The sequence below is a fragment of the Palaemon carinicauda genome, chromosome 5 (assembly GCF_036898095.1).
Source record: "Palaemon carinicauda isolate YSFRI2023 chromosome 5, ASM3689809v2, whole genome shotgun sequence".
NCBI lineage: Eukaryota > Metazoa > Arthropoda > Malacostraca > Decapoda > Palaemonidae > Palaemon > Palaemon carinicauda.
Genome location: NC_090729.1, coordinates 135,783,128 through 135,797,151, shown reverse-complemented (window position 1 = coordinate 135,797,151; position 14,024 = coordinate 135,783,128).

Below are 14,024 nucleotides of genomic sequence, written 5' to 3'. Positions count from 1 at the left end.
CTTCATGAAGTGATAATATTCAGATTGCACATTATGAGATCCCTGATTGATTTTTTTTATTCAATCGTAGTCTTTTACTAGTCAGCATTTATCAGTTTTGTTCTTGTTGGAAGTGGAAGTAACTGGTGACTTCGCAATAATTACCATCAATTGCTGTTGGCCGTTGAAATGTTGAAAGTTTCCCTATAATCCAGAGAGTGCAGTGGCTAGAGAGTTAAGATTTTAAAATGTAAGAATCATAGTGAAGAAATTAAATGGAACTATATTTACATTCATAGCAGAGTAGCATTATAGTAATGAAATTAAGTGAATAAGTTTATGTAAATTTTGAAATAGGTAACGGGGCAACACAACCCAGCTTTTGTCCGAGTATGGGTATACAGTATTGTAGTTACGTTAGTGTTTAATGCTAAATCATCATGTAGCTGTATGCCTAAGGGTATTTTCTATTTTGTAACTTAAAATTTACATTGTCATTCATGATTGTGGTGAGTTTCTTCTTTAGAGACACTAAAGAGAATATTACATTTGTTCACTGCAAAATACAATACATTACGTACTTGAAAATTTGGTTGTGTTCTTACTTATTGTTCTGCTTCATTTCAGAAATCACGGACATAAATTTTCATTTAGATTGCATTTGAGACTAATAATTAGAAATTTATTCATGTAGTCATCAGGATTTGAATAGTGAGTTGATGGTGTGGTGATGCTAATAAGGTTGGTCCTACATCCTTTTTAAAAAATATTATACCTAAGCAAAGTGTTTTTCATGATATTTTTTAATTTTGGTAGTACAGCAAAATACTTATCTGCAGGAAAAAATAAAGAAGAAATAATGAAGTCTTCTGTGTTGTTGGGTAAGACATTAAATAGAGTATAGTAATATCAGACGACATACTAATATGCCAACTGTGTATCATACCTCTTAGTCGGTCATTTTGCAAGTTGTGAATGATCACCAGTCATTTCCATTCAAACCAGGTCAGATGTAGTTTAGATTTGCAGGTCTGTTATCCCAAGTGTTGAGCATTTGTTTTAGATCCCTCGTTAATTAATTTAGACTCACTTTCTAATGTTGTATAACTAATCTGTAATAATAACCTATTTACTGATGGTAATGAATAATACATTTGTTAAATTCACCACGTTTAGGATGATAGTGTTTAAAATAACTGTTGGAGTACTCTATTTAGAATTGTTTATTTCATCATTATCTGTGTTAAATCTAAATGTCATACTCCTTTTATAAATCTATTTTTTCACTTGTTAAACTTTCAAGTGTTACTGTAACCACTTGCTAGATAGATTTGGGATCTAGCGAGTGGATTGCAGTTGTAAACAACCATAATATATTTTATCTAAAATACTTTGATTTCTAAAACATTTATCTCAATTCTAAAGCTCAAAATAGAATCTTATAGTTGGCTAGAAGACTAGTCTTTAAAAGACGGCTTAGCGTACTCTCCAACGGCAGAGCTGGTTTGTGAAGCTCTTTACCACTATTGAAGGCTAAAATACAAATTTCATTCAAGTGTCATTTTTTTTATTCTTGAAATCTTATTGTTAGATTTGTGCTTATCTTCTGATTTATTAATGTAAAAAAATGTCATTAACCTTAGCAAGGTGATGCGTTGCCGTAAATGTTGCAGTGAGCATGTCTTTATATAGAAAGGGGTTCCATGTACAAAACAGAACTTATGCTCTCTATGTTTGAGTTTTCTCTTCACTTTAGAATACTAAATATTCCTGTTTTTTTCCTGTTGTTGAGCAGCCTTAGTATAGTTTTAATATTATCTAAATTATAGACTAGAAAGCATAATTAAAGAGAGAGAAAATGTTACTAGGCTTCCAATGAAAATTATTTGAGAGATTCATCTCTCTCTCTCTCTCTCTCTCTCTCTCTCTCTCTCTCTCTCTCTCTCTCTCTCTCTCTCTCTCTCTCTCTCTCTCTCTCTCTCTCTCTCTCTCTCTCTCTCGTGTGTTTGGAAATTTTCCTTATTGCTTAGAAACATGTTCTTTTGACATGTAGGGTCATTCTGTGGACCCGAAGCATTTTGACCCGTAAACTTTTGGCAGCTACAACCTTGGAAGTGCGTCAGATCCCATGACCTATCTCACCAGGTCCCCTCTTGTGAGTGGCCTTGAACTGGATTGATGTAACCCCTACTCATCTTAGAACTTTCATTAAGTCAAACCCAGGTTTTAACATTGAATGCTGATCAAGATAAATTAATAGCAAAATTCAGGATTTTTTTTATTAATGCCGAGTTAAAAAAAGAAATAAAAAAGAGGTATTTTGGGATAATCTCCTTACTCATCACAAAGTTAGTAACATACCCCCTGGTTAGCAAATGTACAACAACAAATGAAGTTGGAATCAATTACCAATGAATCCATCAATGAAAGTTAAAAACTGTGACAGATAAGAATGGAATATTTGTAATTAAAACTATCCCTTGAGAGTTGGAGAACTACATTTTTTGTTAGCCAGCTTTTATAAATATTCGTTGTATTGTGTAAGCGTTGTCATCACAATCTGTTGGGTTCATTTTGAAAATAAAGAAAAGCCAATCTCGGCAAAACTTATAAAACTATTTACGGCAATCGCATATTAAAAGAAAATAGAGAGAGAGAATAAGAGAGAACAGCTCATTGCTTTTAAGTCATCACAAATAAAATAAGAAAAATTAGAATATTAAAAAAATTGCAATAAAATTGATTGCTTTTCTTAGTAATAGTAATAACGAAGAATAACGACAACGTAACAAAAAAACAAAGATATAGTCTAAAACGAACCCTCCAGGAGGGTACAAATCAACAGACTAAATCGCTAAGTTTTAAATCGTTACTATGCTTTAAAACGCTATCTTAAATCGCTATTCTTCGTAGGTCCAAATTGGACTTGCAAGCAAATAAATACCATAGTAAAATTTAATAATAATTAATGATAACATAAAAGGCCATAAAACGTAAGTGATATAACCTATCTGACAGAGTACCAGATGGGCAAAAATAACTAGAAAATTTACCGAAGCGAACATACCCAAAATGGCTGCCGATACCTCGGCAGGACAATCGCTTCCAAAACTAAAAACCACCATAATGGAAATAGAACAAATGCCCGGTACTGCCAAAAGCTGCCAAAACAAACTATGGTACTTAACATTGGTAAGGGTGAAGTAACAACGTCAGTCATGTTGAAATAACGAGAAATTCTTCGAAAAAACACTGCCCAAAAAAAACTATGCTTGCTGCAAGTCCAATTAAAGAAGGATGTCCTAGAGGGCGCGCGTGGTAGGTGTCGTTGGGGAGTTCAACCATGTTATCTAGGGCCTGTCACGGCCCTCCCCATTGATGAAGGGATTATCTAAATGGAAGACAACCTGTGAATAGTGGTTTACACACGCCTTTGTTTAATACACGACACCTACAAGGTGTTCGCGCGAGGGTTGTAACCTCTGCATTCCATGCTTTTATCTTTCTCTAGTATATTTGGAAGTTTATATTAGGAAAGGTATAAGGAAGGACCTTTCTCTCACCGGCCGTCACAGGCCTCTTCCCAGAAATAGATTTTTCCTTCGTCAAAATCACTTAATTCATGAGATATCAGTCAGTCTTTTGAGAAAGAGCTGTGTGATGTAAATAAACAATGAACATTTTTTTAAAGAAAATACATAAGATTCTTTCAATTAATCAATTCTAATCCCTTCACAGGAAATTTCTATATGCATGGAGAGAAGAAACATTCTTGGCAATTTTCATTGTAGCTGAATAACCCTGCATCATAAATTAAGGACTATACTAACAAAGAAATGAAGTAGAGATTGTAAAACTTCCTCCGTGAAAGCCAATTTTAGACTCGTTAAACACTGTTTAATATCAAGACACTAAGTTGCAACTATAGTATACAGTAAAAAAACTGGCAAGCATCATCCAACAGAAAATATTGCAAAATAGTAGAGGCTCAAATGAATGAACAAAAGAAAAAGATTACCCACACCCAAAATGGTAGTGAGTAAACTCCTTTAACCCGTAAACCTCATTTAACATTTGTTCATACATATAAATACACCTTTTGTCTTTTAGAGTTCGCCAAATTGCAAATGTCAAACCAATTGGCATATGGGGATCAATCCAGTTTGAAGGAGGTACTTCGATAGGTAGCAATCAGGGAATGCAAAAGCTCATTGAAATATGACCATAGATCCTCTTGGAAGATTCTATTCTTTCAGCTCAGATTTTCATTTTTGGATCTATTATATAGTAGTTAGTTATTATGATCCAAAAGGTTCTCTTACATGTACTGCAGAGTTAACCCCAAAAAAGACAGAATGTCTACCAAAAGAAGTCAAATCTCCTGTCAGAAGATTCTTTGCAAATGAAAGGCATTGGATGATCACAAGTACATACTGTATGGGAGTAGCTCAGCTGTAATCCAACCATTTGATGACTGCAAACAAGAGCAGAACCTCATTATCAAGGTTCAGTGGGTTATGAATGTAACAGGAAGTTGAGCTGTCTTCATGTCTTAGGTGCGGAAGGAGCTCTTGGATGGGGGATTTTATCTCTTGAATAGTTTGATGAGGCTTTTAATTGAATCTGAAGGATGATCTTTTTCAAGTGCGCTTTACATTAAAATACAGGGTAATTCTGATAAAAATCATCAGTAACTTTTTGGTACAGAGGGAGTAGACAATGATTTTAAAGATTACATCAGAGAAAGTAACTTTTTTATTTTCCCATATTTTTTATGTAAGTATTTGAGGGTTGATAATCTTGTACTTCAGCAGGAAGGATCTTTTCATAGGAACAAAGTCATGAGGTTCTTGATGTAAATTATCTGGTTAGTGCCCCTAAGTTAGAAGGTAATGTGTACTGAATACTAGCAGGCTTCTATCACAAGACACCATGAGTCTATAGCCTTCTGCATGAACTTTATTCATTATTTACCATAATATGCTTTTACTTTGAAGGAACACAAAATGTTTAAAACTATCTGTTCCACTGATACGAAGTTCACGTTTAATAACCGTCTCCAACCGTAAGGTCCTTTGACTTACACATCATTGTCTGCTCTGGAATGTGCTAAAGATTGGATGGCTACAACAGGTGGGATTGGGCTAACCCGTGTAGGGAATATCGTCTCTCTCTCTCTCTCCTAATTACCTCCTCACTTTGTCCAACTAGCAATTCAACAGTAAGTCTTTCTCTGTCTGTCTTGGCTATGAAGGTATTGCTTTAGTAAAATTAAAACATTTAGCTTCTGGTTCTATAGACCAGGGTTTCTCAACCTTTGTGTTCTTCTGTACCCCTTAGGCATTTCTATAGATTCCTTTGTACCCCCTAAAATCAAAGATGAAAAAAGTGTAACCGTGAAATTGCTATTGTGATATGATTTTATTGTTCAATCTCAATGCAGATTAAATCAAGTATGGTGCAGTGGTGGCTATTATCTCAAATCCAATTTACAGGTACCCCCTGAAGAGTAAAAATTTACCACTTGTGGTACAAGTACCACAGGTTGGGAACCCCTGCTATATAGTCATTTTCCTTTTAATTTTTTTTAATTGATACACGTTATGTAAGTGTATTAACTAAAACTGCATTATTAGTAATGAATTTCAGGCATTATATGACTTTTATTGTCCGTAATTTTTATTGGTTTGGCCTTCATGGTGGTATTAAAGAGTAACATCCAGCTATGCTTACGTTTTGGACTGTTTTAGAATGAGCTGCTGAGACGGTAATCAGGCTGATCGCTTTCCTGAGCCTGGTTAAAACGTACAACAGAATTTTCCCGTAAACTCTAAAGCTTGCCCTTTTACAAGTTTTAACTATAGAACTTTCAAATCAATAACTGTAATTTAGCATAAAAAATAGCAAAACTTAACCTTTTTTTTCTTAAAAACCTCCATGTTGGTAATATGTAGAGATATTGGCATGTCATGAAAGTATGAGTATGTATACTATAGTCACTTATTTTAGTGTGTCCTAATATTTATCCTTTACAATTATGGAACTTTGTTTCATTATTATGATGTTCAGCTAAAATGCATTCTTTAATTGAAAGCTTGGTGGGAGGAGTAACCCCATGAAGAGGAAGCAAAGTAAATGTTTACTCCAATCTTAGAAAAAATAGAAAATCAGAGACAAGAAGGAAAAAGGGTAAGAAGATGCCAAAAACTGGCTGTTTCACCAACCTATGTGGGGACATATTCCCAAGAGTAAAGGTAGAATATTGTGATGAAGGAACCTTTTCCATCTCAGTTGAACTGGTCAAAATAGTTCATGGAAAGATAGAGAGCTCTGGATCGTATACAGTACAGATATAAAAAATATAATTGCATTAGAAAGAAAATGTCCTGGGATTTTTTTTTTTTTTCAGAATTGTAAGGACTAGAATTGCTTCGATAACAAGCTGGACAGCAGTTACTTGTCTTGGGAACAAAGAGGGAACTAGGTCAGAGAATTAACGCAAATGAACTCACAATATTCCGAGATATGTCCTCTTAATAGTAAGAGAGTGACAGAAAATAAGCCGATTCTCAATGTAAAGAATAAAATTTTATTCCGTAATCATTTCAAGATAAATTTTGTCTTGTATTAGATTGTGGCATTTGTACCATAGGAGTATCTCTAAACATGTAATTTTCACAATCATTATCCAGCCTTTTGATAGTGCTGGACCAGAAATGCTTTTATTTTGTTTCGAACCCATCAGTCAAGGATAGCCTAATTTTGCATCTCCCTAGGTTTCTAAACAGTTTTCTTGAGAAGTTCTCCTTTTCTTGCTTTACATTATATTTCTAAAACACCTCTGGTATGGGATATCAATTCCCTGTGTGTTTTGTTTCCCATAGAAAATTCTCAATTGAACTCCTGGGATGGATTTCTTTAAATTCAACTTAAGAATGTCTGGTTTCATTGATGGTCCTGCAAGTGGTATTAACTGCCCTCTATAGCTTCTCTGTTCATGAACAGTAGTTCTGTCCAGCATCTTACCTGTTCTGGTTGCTATTGAAATCATTAGATTTGTTCTGAATTAATTTACACAAGTCTTCTATTTATGATCACTTTATAGTTTTCAGTGTTGGGCATGAATTAAGGTTCAAGGTTCAACTGTACAGAAGGTCCTTAACTTACAAACTTGATAGGTTCCAAGAAGCTGTTTGTAAGTCAAATTTTGTTAAATTTTGGCCTAGGGTAGGCCCTAACCTGACCCACATGCATATAATTTCCAGCTACAAAAATTAGCAAATAGTCCAGTTTCATGTAAAATAAATATAAGGTTATTGTAAGTATTGTTTTGTTTACTGCCTTAAATTATATAATGTTGTTTTATTAGTTTACAAACTTTTAATACAATATCTGAGATTTATGATTTCAGCTGGATTTGTGTTTTATATCTGAAAGTTTGTAAGCGAATGTTTATAAATTGAGGGCCTTCTTTACCCAATTTTATTGTCTTTGATGCAGGGATAATTTATTTTCATCATTCTTAACTCTCTTCGTTATTTTAAATTTTATGCTAGTATCTATTCAAGGTTCACGTTAAGTAAAATCTTTCATATCCTGTTCTACTTTGCATTTCCTCAGTGGCATTTATGTATTCACTTGGTTTATTGATTTATTAAATTGTCTAGAGTGAGGATTACATTTAACTTTTATTTTTTGCTCAAGTAAATATACTTATTATCATCCTTACAGAAGGTCCTCAGCTTACAAATATTAGGAGATACAAACACAAATCCAACTGAAATACTGTAATAAAACAATATTATATAATCTGATACAGTAAGGAGGACAAAATTTTTATAGGTTGACTTTTGCAGCTGAAAATCGTAGGCGTGTGAGTTGGGTGAACCCTACCCTAGGCCAAAATTTAACAAAGTTAGACTTGCAGAAAGCTTCTTGGAACCTATCAAGTTTGTAAGTTGAGAAATTTTCTGTATCATTACATTATCAACATCATATTATTTCTTAGTATTTTAGTTGTTACTTATTTTTAATACCTCATTTCTTATTTGTGAACTAATATTAGAATTACTTTAGTCACCATTAACAGTCAAGGTACAGTACTGTCAGTGATAATTTTCTTTGCTTAATTTGTGTAGTTCATTATTGTTATTATAATTATTATAGTTTTCTTTGCTTAATTTGTGTAGTTCAGTATTGTTATTATTATTATTGTTATTATAATTATTATCAGCTAAGCTACAACCTTAGTTGGAAAAGCCTGATGCTATAATCCCAAGAGCTCCAACGGGGAAAATAGCCCAGTGAGTAAAGGAAATGAGGAAACAGATAGAATAGTGTACCCTCATCTAAGAGAACTTTAACCCAAGACAGTGGAAGACCATAGTACAGAGACTATAGCACTACACGAGTCTAGAGAACAATGATTTCATTTTGGAGTTTCGTTCTCCTACAAGAAATGCTTACCAAAGCTAAAGAGTCTCTTCTACCTTTACCAAGTGGAAATAAGCCACTGATGTAGTGGTGCCCCAGTGAGTTGTAATAGAACTTCATGTCTGAGGAAGTATTTCATAAAGCTCATGATTAATGTTTAGTGCTGCCAAGGGCCAAGTGTGCACACCCAAACTTGTGTGATGTGAGTAAAATTTGATTGAAAATCTGCATAGAGAAATACAAAAAGCGGAAAGCATTCATCTATACATGATGCTTGTCTTGGTATCTGAATCTTTCAGGGGTCCATCAGCTTTCATAAGACCTTTACCTCCTTTTCCTGCTTTTTTTTCAAGTTAGTTTCAAAGTCATCAAGGTTGAAAGAGCAGTTTTCTTTTGTGTTCCATAAACAGATGGTTCAAAGCTCACATACTATAAGCTTTTGGATGATTTACTTGATCTAACCGATTCCTGTTTTCCTGAGACTAAACTTACTAGTTTAGCTATTTGATCTCATGAAATTAAAGCTCTCTTGATGGACCTTGATGCTTATGGAGGTTTAGACCCAAATGGTAATTTTCCTTTGTTTTTTTATAAAGACTGCAGATTTCTTAGCTCCAATGTTATGTTAATTTGCACGAGTAGCTTTCACACTTGTTGGAGAATTTGTGATGTTACTCAACTATGTAAATGTAATTTTGGTACCTCATGTCAAACTGATTACCGCCCAATTTCCATAACTCCCATATTATCAAAGTTTTTTTAACATCATTTGGCAAAACATCCAAATAGGTTTGGTGAAGGTAATCATCTGTTCTCTAGATTGCAATTTATCTTTTGTAAAATCCTTGGAGCATGTGATCCACTTCTTTCAATCTCCAATGCTTTAGAGAAATCCCTTGATTGTGGTCAGGAAGTTTGTATAAAGGGATTTTGACGAAGGAAAAATCTATTTCTGGGGAGAGACCTGTGTCGCCCGGTGAGACCCAGAAATTAGCCTTGGTTTTAGTGCTGCTTTTGACAATGTTAGTCATGAAACCCTTATTTTCAAACTCAAACAGTTGGGAGTGGGTGGGTCTTTTCTCAGCATCATTATTGAATTTTTAATGATAATGTTGTTGATGGGCACCATATTGAGTATAAGAATGTGATATCTGGTGTTCTTGGCTCATTACTTTTCATACTGGATACATGTGACATGTGGTTCGGCCTAGTAAACAAGCTCATTGCATATGCAGATGATGCTATTCTCTTTGCCTCAATTCCATCTCCTGAATTTACATCTGGTGTTGCTGAATCCATTAATAGAGAGCTAGCTAAAATTAGTGCATGGTGCAAATACTGTAATGAGGCATGGAGTTGAATCCTAACAAAACTCAAAGTATGATTGTCAGTAGGTAAAGGACAGTTGCTCGCAACATCCAGATTTCAACATTGATAAGGTTTCTGTAACTCTGTATGACTTAAAATTTTAGGTGTGATTCTTGACAGAAAGTTTACTTTTGAGAAACACATTAGGTCTGTCTTCTTCAATTGGATAAGAAAAATTGGCTTATTGAGAAAGTCTTTTAGGTTTTTTGGTGATCAATCTATTCTGAATATTTTTTTTAATTCTCTCAATCTACCTTGTTTTAAGTATTGTTCTCCTGTCTGATCTTCAGATGCTGATTCTCATCTTAATTTGTTGGACAAGAACTTACGTTCTATTAAATTTCTTATTCCTGATCGATATATTAATCTCTGGCACCGTCGATCAATTAGTTCATTATGCATGTTGCATATGATTTTTCATAATTCAGATCATCCTTTACATTCAGATCTTCCCGGACAGTACCATCCTGTTCGTAACGCTAGGCTTTAACAGAGTCTATGTCCATGCCTAGATACTGTATCTGATGAACTGCTGTGAAACGAGGCTGGACTTCTGCAGATTCAGTTAGATCCCTAACTCCTTGCACAGATCCAAGAGTAGGTCTGTGTTTCAACAGGAGAGCTCGTTGTTATGCTAAGAGAGGCCAGTCATCCAGGTATCTCAGGAGCCTGATGCTTATGGCATGAACCCAGTCTGAGACAAATGGAAAGATCTTGGTGAACACTTATGGGGGGCGTTGATAGGTTGAAGCACAACACCCTGAACTGAAAAAATTTTTCTCGAAAGGAAAACCTTTCTTGGAGGCAGGGTGGATGGGGACCTGAAAATAGATGTCTTTCGTTCTTCCTGATGGCCTGGAGAACGGAGGTTGGGATCTCCATTTTGAACTTCGTCTGTAGTATAGAGGTTCGCGAGGGAGAGGTGTATGACGCATCTCCAACACCCTATCAGCGTCTCTACCGGGGATAAATGGCTGAGGAAGCCTGGAGAGTCGCCTGACACTTCCTCTAACAAGAGTATGTCTTTTACTGATCCTTTCAAATAATATTGTTGGATGGTCAGAGGAGGCAAACAGTCAATGAAGGGGACTCGATACCCTGAACAGAGGATGTTCATCATCCAAGGGTCAGCCCCGAAGTCATACCACCTTTGGCAAGAGCTTTGCAGGCATTCCCCCACTCGTGGTTAGGTGGGGGACATGCTCTCCTTAACGTGAACTTCTGTGACTTCGTCCTTTTCGTCCGGAGGAATGTCCTCTCCAACGAAAGGTGGGTCTAGGATTGTGCATTCGTTGGGTGAGAGAAGTCGTTTTTGTTGGGGAACTGACTTAAACGGCGAGTACCTGGGTTGAGTCTGGGGAGTGGGCAACCTCGGTGCCACTGCTTTACTCAACATGGGACTTTGGTCTAATCTCCCTACCTTGCAACCTCAGTACCATTGTTCTACTCAACATGGGACTTTGGCCTAACCTCTTTACCTTTTCGATCCCCTTCGCCACATCCAAGGACAAGAAAAGGGAGGAGAAATTAACTAGTACTGAATTCCTTAGGGCTAACGCATCTCTAGGAGACAGCTGCTTACAGCATCTGGCTAAGACAGTATCATGCCTCTTAAGAATGCAATTTCCCAAAAGGAAGACGTTCTGATGAAGGAGGAACTCTATGGCTTTAGCACCGGATCTAGATTGTTCCTCAAATTGTTCACGAACATATTCGTTCTTGAGGTTCTGTGACACCACAAAGCGAGACACTACTTCGGACCAGTGGTCTATCCACGAGCAGACTTGGATAGCTGACATAGGTAGTCTTTCAGCAGGTACTAATGGTACTAGATTAGCCACAATAACATCAATGAGAAGAGGACTCTGAAAAGCACCAGAGTGTACATAAAAACGTCTGGCGTAACAAAGGTAATGGTGGGACCTTCAAGATATACTGGCTTTCAGCTAGTTTTCCGACGCAAAGACTCAAGTATTCAGAAAGTCTAGCGTATCCTTAGTCTGATTAGAAAGCGCCACATCAAACCTGAGTGATGGGCTCAAAACTGTGGAAAGATAGAGTCGATAGCGCACCGTCTGTTAGCGGTCTGCACAAAAGGCTAATCCAATCCATCTAAACGATGGATGAGGAACAACCTTAATAAAGGCATCAGAGCTAGACACTGGGGCCTCAAGGAGCAACACATTAGCAGAGCTAGTACAGTACTCTTACATATTGAGGCTCTCGGGAGAGACACTAATAGTTATAATGTCCTGATTTGGGTGTTCCTTTTCATTGGTTATCGAGTTCTCAACTCTTTCTCGGACATCCTTCCTTTCCCTTGAGTCATTTCTATTTTGACAGGAACAGGAGAAGGAGTGTGAGGAGTCCAGCTCTCTCCCGTTGTAAGAACATTCGCATATTGCAACTAAGTGCGAGGCAGAGGAATTGTAGTCTCTCTCAGAGCTCGTTTTATGAGGCAAGAGAGTTCTCAAAAGTCTGCCATCTAGAACGCTTACCCTAAGGACCACATTTACGTCATCTGCCATTATTTCCTTCATCTCTCAGACAAGTGGTTTTTTTTTGGGGGGGGAGAACTTTCCATGCTGCTTATCCTTACTCTGTACCTGTAAAAAATTATCTGAAAAAGAATGACGTAAATAACGTGTGCTGTATTATCATCATTATAAACATCAGGCCAGGGGTAAGTGTGGTCTGTCTTGACGATTAATTGGTTTGTCAACAGCGTAAAACACAGGTTTTTTTTTATCAACGTAAGTCAAGGTTTTTATCATACTGTCTCCTAGCCGAAGGTTTATTAAATTCCAGAGAAATGGTAGCATGTTAGGGGTGACAACTTGCTTAGACCTGTCGGCCTGCCCAAGATGTGGAGGAGTAACGTCACGTGTTGAGATGATGGCACATACAGTGACGTCATCACGTTTAGATACAGTGGCATGTTCAGACTTGTTATTCTGAACGTTCGGCTGAAATTCTAGATAAAGCAGGATTTGTTGTAGTAGACTTAAGAGCATTATTATACTTGTAAGAAGAAGCTTGTTTAGAGCATGTAGGCATTGCCAAGTCTTGGGCGGGGGGGACACAGCCAAAGCAGTCCAACTATCCCTCATAATAAAGAGATAAGTATATTGAAGCACCATAGAAACTCATCTGAGGACCCCTAGGCGTACGAGTAAGTCTTGCTCATTATTTCAAGCTGGAGACTAGTAATAAAGGTCTTTCAGTAAGGCTGCCTCAGTGCAGGGGGAAATGATAAGCTGTACTCTAGTGTTCCGATGGGAACGCGGACATAATTTTACTGCTCTCATAATAGATGCCTCTAAAGGGGGAAACATTTTATCTGTATAATCTGCCATATACAGTATATATCTCCACTCAACACACTCATAGGGGGGAGGGGTATCTTAACATAACAGAATAATCAGGGACTGATGGGACATCTAAAGGATCCGGCTCAGGAAGCAGAGAGGCTATAGCCAGTGGATCCGCAATAAGAACTGGTTAAGCTTCTATTGCACATTATTAACACTGGATGATAAAATGTTAACAAAATTATAGCAGTCGGCATAATTGGCTGATTCCTCAGTGGGCTCCTGACACAAAGGACCTGGAAGGGGAATAATGTTCACCGCAGTACCAATTTTATGTTAGTCATTGCCGACAGAAGACGAAGGGGAACGATCTCTTTTAGAGCATTTCTTGCAACAAGAACACTACATCTCCCTTTGGGAGGAAGACCACTCGCTACAGTACTCGCATGGTGATTCCACAGGACATCTTTTACCCCTACATATAAGGCAAACCGGCAGTGGATCTACCTCTACCAGGCTCATAAATGTACCACGGGTAGGAACACATCAAATTTGACAATCGTCCTAAGGACCACACTTGTACTCTCACAAGTAAGGATAGCACGCAAGGGACAATGAGTGTCAAAGTCACAAGAGATACAAACACTATCAAAGTACGGAGGGGACCATGCAGGGGTCTGACCGCAGAGAGAAAGAAGGCACGCTTGACCTTCATGACCAGAAGTGTTGTGGGAAAGCACTTTAAACAAGCGTTGTACGTCATGCACAGTAGTTACCTAATAACAAAGCATGAGGCAATCTAACACCAATTTCTTTTGACTGCCTGGTCATGGAAAAAATAACTAGAATCCATAAAAATGACTTGTAAGTTTGTATACGCGCAGGAATAACTTAAAAATAAAGGTCTTCAAAATACAATTTTCATACAAAAAT